The sequence below is a fragment of the Atta colombica genome, unplaced genomic scaffold (assembly GCF_001594045.1).
Source record: "Atta colombica isolate Treedump-2 unplaced genomic scaffold, Acol1.0 scaffold155, whole genome shotgun sequence".
NCBI lineage: Eukaryota > Metazoa > Arthropoda > Insecta > Hymenoptera > Formicidae > Atta > Atta colombica.
The window spans coordinates 2605711-2617019 of NW_017259245.1; the positions used below are offsets into that span (position 1 = coordinate 2605711).

An 11309-nucleotide genomic window follows, 5' to 3' on the forward strand; every position below is an offset into this window, starting at 1 on the left:
AAAATTACATTAGCTTATATTATTATTTATATTATTATTATAGCTTATATTATTATTAAGTAAAATTCGTCTGCAAAATACACAACTATAAAAGAATATCTACGATATGCAGATTTAGTAGATACTCACTTATTCGTGCAGTCTGCAATGGTAATTAGAGGATGGTACATAAATTTGGTCCGTGCAACTCAGGTCATGCGCGCGAGTCCGACTTCCGGAAGTGAAGACTAACCCTGACTCTGACATTGGAGACGCCGTGATCGTGCCAACGTGATTAACGCAAACGTGACTTAGTTTCCGACAGATTGTGGCAGATGTCATCGACGATGCTCGCGCGCGAACATAATCCGTACTGCTCGAATGCACTTCCTGCAGTTGGGAGGACTCGCTACTAGGAAATTTTGACTTATTATAACGAGACGACTTATTATATCGGTTAATCAAGGTGGCAGGCACGAAGTTTATTTAAAAATTTTGAATTTATTTTATTATTACACAAACCAATTAACAATTTTGTACAGTTTTTGTACAAAAATAATAATTAACATTCTAGCACATTAATATCAAAATTAAAAATCTCACGTTACATACAAATATTTCATAGTAAATATCTCTCTTTACGTAAAAAAATCGAAAATGTGCAATTAACTTGTGACATTATATTATTTTATATTGTTATAAAAATAATAAGATTGGAAAACGTGTAATCATGATATTTTTCAAGTTTTAGCAATTATTTTTGTGTAGGAAATTTTCATTTTTTTTTTTATCTAGTTGAAAAAACTTTTCGCGAGCATAGATTTATTGAAATATTTTTAAAAAATTTATTCGCTGCAAGACTTATCTAAGAGTTCGTATAGTTAAGCAGTTTCTTACGGCCTCCTGTGTGCAATCCTTAAGTAGGGGATCTGTCGAGCAAGTAGTTGCTGCTGCTATTCGACGATACTTCCTGGCAACCGGTTTTGAGCCAACTGCTTGATCCGTTTTCTTCGTTGCAGATATCGCAAGTAGAGCTCTTACTATTCAAAGTATTTCTGGTATTCGTATATTGGATTAATATTGACAGTACAGTGGAAACGATCGCACGGCTACGCGGATATTCTATGATGTGTTCGAAGACCGATTCGATCAAGTTTGCAGGAGAGTAATATACAACACGAGTATATAATGAGCGAAGATTAACCGCGCGGTATCGCGGGGAAAAAACAAAAATGGTGTACTCGTTTGTTTATTGAGGGCATCGACTTCTCGAGCAAAACACTTGAGATCGTCCGGAGCGAATCAGATTTTTTTTTTCAATGATTTACGTAACTTTCGAGTTGCAAGTACACATGTAAAAAAAAAAGGTGAAACACTTGAAGTTTGAAGTTTGAATTTAAATACTAATGCTTCTTGTTAATCACGATGTCCTTTCACTTCCATTCGTTACATTGATATATCTTAACTCAGGGTTAGTGATGTATTTCTTTCATTTCTTTAATTGACTCGATGTAAAAATTTGAAAATATAATGAAAATTATGTACTTTTTTATTAAAACTATACTCTCTGAATTAGTGGATAATCTGATATCAGTGCCAAGTATGCCACTGGTAATCAGTGAATTAAATGTGAGAGCCTAATCTAGCGCTAATCTTTATTGTGTGATCTAACTAACCTTGTTTTAGTGCTTAAATTCATTGAATATGATATTGGAAGATTGAAATTAACGTGCAATCAGTATTTTAGTTATACAATACTCAAACATTCTTTCTTTTTTAGTTGAACTTCACTAATTATCAGTGTAAAGTATGCCACTGGATAATTAGTGATTATACACTGATTCAGATTTAAAGAATAGTTCTTATTTTCAACATTACTTAATCGAAATATTTATATCGATTGTTGTTGCTTAATCATAAATTTTACGACACTAAATAATTATCAGTTGAATTGCTGCTGAAGTATTTTTCTACTTTTAATAGCTACGACTTACTGTCCCTTTTTTGTACTAGAGCTATTGTTATTTTAACGAAACCCATAAAAAAGAGAATATTTCTATAACAGTTGTTTAATTCGAATGAAAGCTTACGTAATATTTAAAAGATATTCCGAGAACCTAGTTGGCATTAAGCTGAATACTTACATTCTGTATTGTAAGTAGTTTATAGGTTAAAAGACCTTTAAAGAAGATTTTGGCATGTTTCTCTCCATCACAAAGTTTATATTTAGAGAAATAATATCCTAGCTAAAAGAAATCATAAATGCAATTTTTTTTTAATGTGTCTTATTTTAATAATCTGGACACAAAGCAGATAGATATAATTTAATTGGAGAGATTAATTGTTAAAGTTATACGAAAGATGTCGCACTTTGAATTATATCTGAGAATTATATCTGAGAATTTCAGAATTCGGAATTCATTATGTCAATTACGGCCATCTGAAATATCGTTTACAACATTTGTTACACGTTATAAAGTTGATCCGCTTAAGCGAGCGCGTTAAATGGGGATTACTTATAATTGCGCGAAATGAGAAAGTGGACACTTTGTGGCGCGGCACGCCATGGCGCGACGCACCGAGGCATAATACAGGCAACGTAGTATTTCAATAATTCATTTCGTGGAAGTAGCAAGATTACACGGACGCTACAGACAGTGATTCTAACTTTCATTGTCAGTACAATGACATAAGCATTGCGTTGTAGCGCGCCGTCGTTGCTTTCGACTGACACGCGTACGAATTGTACGCCGCATTACATACACTAGAAAACAAGTTGTTTCCCGTTCGATTGTTACATCAAGCAAATTATTTACTTAGAAGAATCGAGAAAATTATTTACCATAACAAGATTTTTATCATTGAAATTAAGAAAATTAAATTTTTAACAATTATGATTTTTTTTTTTTATAAATCAAAGTCATTAATAACAATCAACGATTGAGTTCTAGAACATCGTATAACATAAATCAATCTTTTTGTATACATTCCGTGCAGCATGTGAACTATATAATGTAGCTGATTTCTTTTCATTGATTCTGTAATTGTGTGAATTATGCAACTTATACGATTACGAATTGCACAATGAAAATCCGTCGCAATAGCGCCTCGGCGAATATTCATGGCACGCATCGAAGTAAAAATGTAAAATCATAAAACGAGACATTACACATCCCCAATGCCCTTCTATAAATATCCACACGTATTTTAAAGTCAGTCAATCATATCCCGAACTGATTACCCCGAGCAATTTCGTATCGATCCAATTGTGATCGTTGGCGTTTATTCGTGGGTCTCGATTCTGCAAATAATTCGTAATTCAAACTGCATTTGCCGTGATATATACTTTTTATAAATACGATATAATTTATTATTTAAATATCGTAATTTGTATTTATTATAAAACATTCACGTAACAAAAAAAATTAATGATACACTGAAAAAAAAAATCTTAATTTCAAAGAAATATTTCTTTACTCGTATTAAAATAAATTATTTCTTTGGATCAATGAAAATTTCTTTGAAAATAAGATATTGTACATTGAAAATAAGATAGTGTAATTTTTCAAAGAAATTTTCATTGATCCAAAGAAATAATTTTTTTTAATATGAGTAAAGAAATATTTCTTTGAAATTAAGATTTTGTTTCAGTGTAGATTTTAATGCTTTTTTAACAGATTAAACTTCCGCGTATATTAATTGTCACTAACTTACACGGAGAGAATTTTTTCTTAGAGTTTATCCTGAAAATATGATAGTCTTGATAGTATTGTATTTTCAAGAATTTTAATGTAAATCTATCTCATTCATTAATAAAACTACAATAAAGTATAAAAATAAATTTGATTAATTTTACTGAAATATATGTTAAAAATCCTTAAAATATTGTATTGTACCACAACTGCCATATTTTCGGGGGGTAAATTTTAAAACAAAATTCTTTCTGTGTACAAAGTATTTTCAAAAGGATTCCTAAGTTGTGAGAAAATCTTTGCAACATGAATGAAAGATGACGCGCGTGTCCGCTCGCATGTGTATTTGTTCACAGCAGTGAGCAGCAAATGACTTGACCCGATTATAGCTCTATGTGTGTGTGTGTGTGTGTGTGTGTGTGTGTGTGTGTGTGTGTGTGTGTGTGTGCGCGCGCGCGCGCGCGTGTGTGTGTGTGTGTGTGTGTGTGTGTGTGTGTGTGTGCATCAAAAAGTCTCGCATCTGGCGAAGATGTGCTGCGAACAACTGCAGAACGTTATCTTGGTTCCGGTTTCAAAATGATGGCTGTTTAGCTCCCTCAAACATTCATAAAATCTGACGTATAGAATACAAAGTGGCGCACTTTCTCTTGTAGACATCAAATTAACAATAAGAGAAATATTGTACTTTTCAATATTAAATATTAAATTTAACAAATTTTGATTAGCTTTATGTGATTATTAGATTTAGCGACAATAAAATTAAAGGCAACAGTAATTTGCAATTGTTTACTTCGAATTGAATCCAATGTCTGATTTTTTGACATTTGAAATTGATGTGATTATTACAAAAACACATACGCTTATTTATATTTTCAATTTAAAGTGGAATGCTGAACATAACAAATTAGGCCAACTCTCAAATGTTGTAGAACAACTTCTACACAATATTGGTTTCGCGTTGCTTTTACACCAGTTTCACAACGCAATATTGGTCTTACATTGGTTTTATATTGATTTCACAGCGCAATGGATTTTGCATTGGTTTTATACGACTTTCACACGTAATCGGAATCACATTTGCGTAGTTATTATAGTTCACAGGCGGCTATGTCGGTCACGACGACGATGCATTTGCAAGTACGAATAGCAACGGTATGTAACAACAGTCGACTATTAAAGGGGAGGGGACCGGGGAGATGTGGTTTTTCTAGGAAAAAAAAGTAACGATAAAAGCCTGATATAAATTATTTCACGGAATCTGACAGCGTGCACGAGAGGAGTAACTAATCAGTTGTAGAACAGTAATTGATTCGCAGTCCACGATGCGATGAAATGCTATAATCACGTTAACTTGTTTTATATATGTGATTCATTAACCAAAATGTTGCTAGAGTATTGGTTGTGTTGCCGGTCAGTCAGGAAGTCAAAAGCTTTTATCACATTTTATCTCACTTCGGCCATATCTCGGCAAAACACTCCGCGATAATCGGAGTGTGACAATGGCGCCTGTCACGCAGAACCGTTTCTCTCATCTCGAAGTTTATAAAAAATTGTTCTGCGCAAACAAGTACAAGTTTCAGAGATATTTAGATATGAGAAAAATAAGGCTTATCTCTTGGGACTTTACGATATAATTCATTGTCTTTTAAATATTATTTTTAATTATCTAATCATTTCTTTTATCACTGAGAGAAATGTTAGGTCGAAAATAGACAAACAAGAAAATTTTGATTATATTAATCAGAATTTTGGTTATCTCTACTCGAATTTTAGTAGATTTAATCAAAAAATTTTCCGGTTAAGATAAACAGGATAAACATAAAATTTTCTAGTTAAAAATAACTAGAATCCTAATAGAATTCATATAATCAGAATTTTCTAATTTCCATTTTTCTGAATTCCATTTTTAGCCAAATATTTTTTTGGTGAGTCATTTTATTTGTATCTATTTGTATTTGTATTTATTTAAAGCAGTGTATTTTAACTGTTCCATTATATGTAATAATATATCTTCATTATTACATATAATTCGTAAGAAGTTTTCGAAATTTTCTTGCAAATTAGACTTTTATATATACAGGAGGTCCCATAAGTTTTTGCCAATCGCTTTTGTGTAGATAAAAAAATCATTTATTTCTCCTTATAGAACTCTGAGAATTTTTTCAGAATTTTTTTATTAACTTTTTAGTACTGCATTTTCTTATTTTGACCAACATGAGAAAATATGGTATTAAAAAATTCTAAAAAAATTCTCAAAATTCTTCTTTATGAAAAGAAAATAAACAATTTTTATCTCTCGCTATTTTTCTATAAAATTGGTAGTATTTGAATAAAAAATTATTAAAAATCAATATTCAGCGATTGTTAATAATTAATATTTCATTAATTTAGCTATTGTAAAAATTGCGAAATGATAGAGGACTTTCCGACTCAGTTTAATCTTTTCTATCTACACAAAAGCGGCAAAGCTTGACAAAGGACACCCTGTATACACATCTATATATATTTAAATTTTGTTTTTGAATTAATCCAAAATTAATTTTATTTTAATGGTATATTTGAATTTAAATATTTTTTAATTTTTATTCTAATTATTTATTTATGTCATTTTAATAATATTTAAATTTTTGTACGTATGAGAAATCTGCATGTGAGAATAGAATCGAGTTTTTGAAGAAAAATTATTAAACAATTTTTATACTTCTTGTGAGTCTTGTGAGTCGAATCATTTTTATTCAGCAACGCGTAGTTGGGTGTGCAAATTAATTGGCACGGACAACGATGGTAAATTGCGCGAAGATTACTTACGACTAATTATGGAATTCTGCCCCTGTTATCTCGGCGAAACACGCGGTTTCGCGATAATCGTCGGTTAACAATGACGCTACCGCTCGTTACCATCGCGCGCTATCAACTGCCGCGTACAACAAGGACTCTTTCCTTCTCCCCCATTCCTAGCGCCCGGCAATTTATCAGCACCAGCAACCGACCGTTTTGCGATTGTGATATCTCGTTGGGGGATTACCATCGCCAGTTCTAAGTACCTCTCCTTGAATTTTTCAGAGCCTCAATGAGCTGATAATCTCGGTTTGTCCCGCCCGCCACCTCGTGTATGATAATTCGCGGTTATGATAACGTATCCTGAATCACTGACGCTCGCTGTCGACTCAAGACACAAAGCACTCCGTTTTTAGTATGTTTGCCCAGCTACGCATTATGAAAGTTAATTGCTCTCGCACTATTGATAACTAAGTTAAGTCGTAGTTTTGATCTCGATAAACATATCACGGTAAGGAAAGGCCTTACTCTGAAGGGAAAGATTTTTTCGTTTCATCCTCTCTTATCTTTGCCTTGATAAATTTGACAAAAATCGTAAAATTAAATTAATATCTTCTTTAGAGGAATGTTATAAAATATACATAAAGTACATCAGCAAATATTATTAAAATAAAATTAATTTTAGTCCGAGTTCTTATAAATTTTTTATGTTCAATTTCATGTTCTTTTGATTGAAAGTAATTTTTTATAAAATTGTTATCGTAAGAACCGCCGCTTGACTTTACCGTAAAAGTCCTTTATTTACAAGTATGCCGTAATGATTGAGTATAATGTAGTCACCGCATGCGGATAATATGTCTGTCCAATTCGATCGCGTCGCATTTGTACGCCTTAGGAGGGCATAGAGAATTCTGCGTTCTACCCCAATGGGGCTTCTTATACGGGATGAATGGCCTTACAGCCTAGTCACGCTGATGCGAGGCGATGCGATGGATGAAACCAAACGAGCGCGGGAGAGCCACCGACCGGAGCAACAGGTGTATACCACGGAAAGGCGGGCTGATGGCACGCTGATACTAACACGTGCTTGTACTTGCACTTGTACATAGTTCGGTTTTAGTACAAGTACGGATGTCGTGTTGTGTCTCCGATCTCTAATTCATTTCATGATATTCAATTTCTATTAGTCTTAACGTACGTTAGCGAAGTTAAAGTTCTTCCCAAACTTCTACTTGACGAAAAACTCGACATCATCATTTGACAGTTTGACATCCCAAGTTGTTTTTTAAATTAATTATGATTGATGAATTGTTACGTTGAGTTTTCCTATCACATAGATCGTTACGTAAAACAAATAGGTACAATAATTTTGATTTTACAATCAGAATTTTATAAGAAATACATGTTTTTTTTTTATTTTATCCTTTTTTGTGCTTCATAAAATAATCGTTGCTTTCGTCGATATCAGTTCTTCAAGCATTAGTACATTATTACGCTATCCGAAGAATAATAATTTTCGACAGCGTGAAATAAGAACGACAGACGAATTTGGAGACGTGTTCCTCTCGCGCAGTTTGCTCAGAACAGCTGCCGCAGTTGTTTGGTTGCCGAGTATTCTTGAGGTGTAGAGGAAAGAGGGATAAGCCAGAAGACGTTGGTAGCACGTGCCTCCTGTCGGCTATACTCGTGAAGGTTACACATTCACCCTAGCATATTCCAGATGGACGAGAGAAAAAAAATCTCCTTATAAACAACCGCGAAGCTTGGGTTTGGAGCTGCTTTCATAGAACGTTCATTCGACTTGATTATTCTCTTTTAAAAAACCGCAGAATTTAATATCCATTTTATTATTTTATTATTTTTTTTTATATAAAACGATTTCATTAGCATTGATGAAATATGTAGCAATTATTACGTACAGTGGCGTATAAAAATTTTCGGCCAGTGTTTATAAAAAAAAGCCTGATAAAATTTTAATCAGGTACAAAATTTAGTACAAAATTTCCACATCTTGTACTAACATCTGATAAAGTTGGTTAAAATTTATGTCAGGCTTTGTTTTTTTATAAATAAGAGTACAAAATGTGTCAATGGCCGGAAACTTGCACGCCATTGTATAAATTTAATACGTATGTAAATCAATAAATCAATAATCATATAAATAATAAATGAATAATTCGAGATACTCTAAAATTAGGAATGTGATTAAAAATATTAAAATTACTAATAATCATTTAATGACTTTAAAAAATATAATAAATAAGAAAATGGTCGAATAATATGATAATATGATAAAGAGAGAAAGTAAATGAAAATAAATAATTTCGCAGTTTTAACGCAAGTAAAGGAGATACATAAAATATAAGAACAGAAATCTTGGAATGTCAAATATTTCGAGCAATTTGTTTTTTGTAAGTGAAAGAAATAGCAGTTGCAGAAACGGGACGACTATAACTACATAGTTTCTATATCTTTAATGGATTTTGTAATAACGTATCGTTTATGAATGATACGTCTCATAATATTATATATGCTCATAAATTACTATTCTGACTTTTATGTTTCATATTATTCTTATAAAAAAATTTACAAGATTGAGAGAGAGAGAAATATTTAAAAGCTCATTGTTCTTCATTGAAACTCGAGCCAAAAGTTTTTATTTCCGATGAATTAACAAACAACATATATTCACAGTTACTACTTTTTTTTTCTGTAAGTTTCTCGTATAATTTACAGAGCAGATAACGTCTAATTAAGCGTATCTAATTATTCCTGATTATAAATGTGTACTTTAAAGTTTAACTAAGGTTATCGGATAAAAAAATAATTTTATCGGCTGGCATTAATTACTTGAAGAAGGTATATAACTTGGTCATTGCGCCAATCGCCGCAAATAACGCAAGCTATGCAAATTTATGTTGAACGTGTCGAGGGTCAAATGCCACTTGGGTCGCGAGCTTCGAGTATTTTAAATTTCCATTTCGATTAAGTAAAAAGGATCGCGCTTCGTCTAACTTGACATCGATCGATTCGAAACTAAATACTTTTTAAAGAAAAACGAAGAAGAAAAAAAAAGGAAAACTCGTTAATCTACGATGCATCAACTCGCAGCACCTGCCAGCGAACATATCGCGGTATCGCGATCTCTCCGTTACATTCAGGCTACAAATGATACATTACAGATACCTCGACCGCTCTGATTTATAACGCGATGTAGCAATATAATATACTCGACACATACTATAGAATGCATTCTATTTGTAAAATCAACTACTGATATCTAGAATTAAGCTCAGTATGTAATTAAGTTTGGATTTTTACACACTTAAGTCCCAGATTTACTTTTTTTTTTTTTACATCGCAATACGTTACATCCAATCCGGGATAAATTTTTTCTTACCGTCAATATAATTATTTTGAACTTTCAAATAATTACATTATTAAAATGTTATTATACATAATATTATTATATATAATGTGTTATATATAATGTTATATATAATGTTATTATATATAATGTAATAATAAATATTATACATTATTATTACATTATTATCAATTATTATCAATTATTAATTATTTTCGTATTTTCTGAATAACGCACAAAAAGATTAGTTTTGCTCAAGTACTTAAAAATTCAGCTAGATACAAATTTGAAAATAATTTTGTTCAACCATCAAATTGGTTGATCAGAACGTCAAAACTTTCTGCTGTATTATTCAACATACTTGAGATTCCTATGTAATTATCTTAATGATCCAACAAAATTATTTTTAGGCCTATATCTATATATAATTGAATTTTTAGAGTATATAGGAGACTTCGATAAAATATTTGTTTCTGTGCGTCTATTTTAAAAAGAAGGCTTTTTTCACGATATTCTTAAAGAAATGTTTCATCTGTCATCCTTAAGGAAACGTGCGTTTTTTTTTATTTTCTCACACAAAGAGGGGATTTAATTTATTCATTAACAATGGAAATAAATACTTAATAATCGAAATGCATAATCCCAAGCGCGCGATATCGTGAGCCGCGAGTCGATTATACGCAGCGTCCGCGCGAGCGACAGAGTAGAGCCGCAAACGTCGTTCCTGCGAAACTTCGCTCCTTTGAAATTCCACTCGCGTGGCCGCGGTTGCGCCGTTGGCACGTGAATTTTCAATAGATCGCCTCGTGTCTGAGACGCACCGCTCGCACGTTCGTCACGCATTTGAACAGCGATCAGCGAGGACCTATCTTTGGGCTATCCTTATGCGGACAGATACAATTTCGATGATCAAAAATACAAGCTTGCCCCATTAAAATCTTTTATAAACAAAAAGCTTTTAGCTTTTTTAAACGACATTATTCGGAACCGGTTTTCGTTTTACCAAATTATTGGCAGAAATAATCTCTTTAACTTGTTGATCCTTGTATTTCACTATTGACGCGCATCTAGAACAGATTAGAATGCCTGATATGTATTTCTATCAATGTAGATTAACTGTAATCTTGGTTTAATTTATTTCTTATCTTTTTCTAATTCTTAGAACTATGAAAAAGGTAAAAAGTACATGGGAAGCACGATTTTACTAGTATCGAAAGTATCGAAAAATTTTACTATCTTGAGAGAAAAATGTCAAAGTATTGCGAAGCAAATGTTATTCACGAAATTTGATTGTGATAACGAAATATATATTTCTATGAAATATATCTTATTTTTGTGAAATATCTTTTATTTCTGTGAAATGTATCTCATAAATTGCAAAAAATATAAAATAGATAGCTTATTTGCTAGGAAAAAAAAATTTTATTTCGCCCGTATTTAAACAAATATTTATTTCAGTGAAAAAAAGAAAAAAAAAAATATATATATATATA

At 32.0% G+C, this 11309-nt stretch overlaps 1 protein-coding gene across 4 annotated transcripts in view; it reads left to right on the forward strand.

The window, feature by feature from the left end:
- LOC108685730 (ETS-like protein pointed) overlaps nt 1-11309 on the forward strand; it is a 116283-nt gene that overhangs the window by 66089 nt on the left and 38885 nt on the right. The gene's annotated exons all lie outside the window — the stretch shown is intronic.